Source organism: Monopterus albus, unplaced genomic scaffold, assembly GCF_001952655.1.
Source record: "Monopterus albus unplaced genomic scaffold, M_albus_1.0 scaffold42.1, whole genome shotgun sequence".
Classification (NCBI taxonomy): Eukaryota; Metazoa; Chordata; class Actinopteri; order Synbranchiformes; family Synbranchidae; genus Monopterus; species Monopterus albus.
In genome coordinates, this window is record NW_018127922.1 from 1,576,038 (window position 1) to 1,579,899 (window position 3,862).

Consider the following 3,862-nt stretch of genomic DNA (forward strand, 5'->3'; position numbering starts at 1 on the left):
TCTTTCCCCATGCAGGTTACCTCTGATTTAATATTCCTGTAGAGCACTGCATAGCACAGTATAGCTCAAGAACCATTTAGATGTGAAGAGTTGGCTAAGGAATCTGTCTTCTGAATCTTGCATTGAACTCAATTAACAGGTTTTCAGCTGAATTTGCATTTAGGTTTTAATCATGGCGTGCCATCAGGCTTAGTGGGTAGGAGCATCATTAGGACTTCAGGAGAAAACCTCTAAAGCATCCCAAACTGACCATCAACGGTGCGGTAGTGGAGCCCCCTGACTATCAACGGTGCGGTAGTGGAGAGAGTGAGCAGTACCTAGTTCCTGGGGGTGCACATCTCTGAGGACCTCTCCTGAACCAGCAACACCACATCACTGGCCAAGAAGGCTCAAACACGCCTCTACTTCCACCACAAACTAAGGAGAGCCAGTGCCCCACCCCCCATCATGCGCTTCTTCTACTGAGGCACCATTGAAAAGCGTCTTCACTTGCTGCATCACTGTGTGGTATGGAGGCTGCACTGCCTCCTGCAGAAGGACCCTGCAACACATAGTGAAAACAGCCAGCAAGATCATCGGTGCCCCTCTGCCTTCCCTCATGGACATTTTTAACACCCACCTCACCTGCAGAGCCATCAGCATTGCTGATGACACCTCCCACCCCACACACTTCCACTACAGACTCCTGCCTTCAGGGAGAAGGTATCGGAGTCTTCAGGCCCACTCCACCAGACTTACAAACTTCATCCATCAGGCTGTGAGGATGATAAATGCTGTCCATTACCTCCCCCCCTCTGCCCACTGCCCCTGGACTGTGACCCACCACAGAACATAAAAAGACTACCTCTGCTGTTTTGCACAAACCCAGTACATTCCCCCTTCTTGTTATATTACATGTAAATCTGCTGCTGACTGTTTTTACTGTCATATCTGCTGCTTTTGGTCATTTGCTCTACTGTCCATGTGCATCTCAATCTCACAACCATCTGACAATCTTCTTGTTACCATTTGCACTACTGTCACTGATTGTACATGATTTGAGTCATAGCCTATTAGGTTGTACCATTTAGTTTTATCCTAATCACTTTGACTTCATTTTCTTATTCTTTTTAGTCTATTTTTACTCTACTTTTATTTTATTTTAGTTTCCTAAATAATATGGGATTCAATACTAGGTGAGAGAGAAACGGTATTTTGATTTTCTGCATGTCCTGCACATACAGTATAGTGAATTGACAATAATAATCTTTGATCTCTTTTATGACTGTGTGCATCACAGACCTCATGACTTAAGCTTTCGTGTCAAACTCTCAACCTCCACAGAGAGCAAGAGAGAATAGCCAGAGGCCCTCTGTTCCTCTCACAACCTTGTAGATTCCCTTTGACACACTATAGTTTCATCAGTTCTGACAAGTGGGATTTATGACAAGGCCATCATGTAAATCATAAGGAGGCTTGTTATTATGCAGAGGTACTGAAATGGTATAATTGTTTTGGGAGGTGCTGGAAGGGCAAGTGTGCATGTGTGTGCATTGCATGTGATTGTGTGAACACACACAGTATTCTGGGACGTTTTCCAGACATTGCTGAGCTCCACCTTCCACACAACAAACTTAAACCACAAAAACAAATCTCCTTAAAGTCTCATTACAGAAAATAACATTATTATGGTAGAAAATGTCACAACTTTCCCAGCTGCTAATGAATATGTTACACAAACTTTTCAGGTTATATGAGAGTGAAATGAGTGAAGTGAGACAGTCTATCTGTGCAGTAACAATAAGGAGAGTCTTTTGGTAACCGCGACTAAAAAGTATCCTCAGTAGCGTTTCATTCGTATCCAGAACCATGTGAAATGTTTTGACCCTTAGTGATTTAGTTTTGAAACTGTAATTTTAATAACAAACAAAACCATTGATTACAATATTCAGCTTTGAAGCATAAAGTTTAGGTTCAGTTTGAGCCTTGTTTGCAAAATCCACAGGATGGTGTGATAACATCCAATGGGGCGACATAACATCAGCAATCTGCACTTTTGAAACATAACACAATAGTTTCTTTGTTGGCGGCAGGTGGGGCTAATTTACAGACTGTAAACTGACATGGAAATAGGGATAGTATAGTGGAGAGGCACTGTGTCTTGTCCCATTTTCACTTGGTTTATCAGACAGTGTCTAAAGTCTCTGTTAATGTGTATGCCCCCAGCCTTTTAAGATTTATTATTGACATTAAAAGCCCACTCATCTTTACTGAGGTTGAAGTTTCAGTCTGTGTTTGCATTTAACTACCTTGAGTTAATATAAGCATGTGCAGTTTTGCCATCAATGTCTAGTCAGCCTCTTTTATAGAGCCATAACTGAATAAACAAATCAGCCTTTCTGCCAAATCAAGGAAAAGGAAACATCAAAGCTGGTTGTACTGCTTTAAAAATACTGGGCTGGCTGGTTTACTGACTCACCGGATGGATGGCTGGTGGTGTCTTTGTGTAAGATGGCTCATGGAATGGCTGAGAAGGTGTCTGGATAACCTCTGGACTGACTGAATAACTGAGGAGCTGATTGTTTGAACTGTTGGAAGGCTTGATGACTAACAGACTGTCCTGCTGGCTGAGTGACTGCAGAGAGTGAAATTAAGTACAAACAAAGAGTATGACCTGACACCAATGTGGATCAGAATTCTCTTTATTAATAAAATCCTTCCTGTAAGGGTGTGTGTGTGTGCGTGGGTGCATGCGTGTGCACATGCACGTGCTGTGGCAGACTCAAGATTTGGACTCACCACTGTTTATTGAATGAAAGATGCCAGACAGTAGGACCAAGGACAGAGCTGGAATATGAAGGTTAGTCCAGAGCACATAAACATTGAACCCCACTGATCTGTGTTCTGACCCTCTAGAGTGACAGTGGTCACTGGGGTCCATTGTGATGATCCTTTCTTCACCTACAGGGTCAGAGCTTACAAACTTCTACATGCACCCTTTGAAATGAAGCAACAGGGGGCTGACTGGCAGGATGGCAGCTACCAAGAAATGCAGAAAAAGCAGCTTAACTGCAAGTGCAAATAATAGCTTGACATAGAGGGTGTCCTTACCTTGGCCCACTACAGGCTGAAAATGGAAAGGTCGTATTAAGTTTGAGCTGACATTTGCAATTTACAAATAATGGTGTTGTGTTTTTGGCAAAAACATTATCTCAAAATAACACTTCGCTGGCTTTCAGAGTGGCTGAAGGTAAAACAGCTCACACCCATTTTTGCATTAGTACAGTATATACTGATATTTTATTTGTACATAATCATATATTATTGAGTGATATACACTAAGTTCATTGATGTTATGAATGTTTGGTTTTAGCTCAGTGAGTTCTAAGTAAATTCTTGCTTTATTAAACATGTACATCTACATGTATAATTCTTTCTATATGGCTTTAAACAGTGTGGAATATGCCCTCATGTTGCACTGATGAGGGTCTTTTATGCTAGGTTTCATAATATCCTTGTATTTTTTTGGCTCCATTGCTCCATTTTGGCCAGAATAAGCTCCAACTCTGTCCACTATCAGCTGCATTAGGGTGATAATCTAATCTCATAATGGGCTTTAGAGAAGTCACATACAATACAACAGGCTTTGGACGCCAGTGTTGTGAGTGACTCTTTTGTTACTACAATAAGCCTGATCTTGGAGTAATTGGACCACAATGCATGATCATGATGTTAAGAAAGCTGAAATCTAGACTTCAGATACTGCTGGACACCATTAGAGAAAGCAATACAGCAATCAGATTATCAGACAGGTTGTTAAATGGATACTGCTGGACACCATTAGAGAATCAGATTATCAGACAGGTTGTTAAATAAGTACATG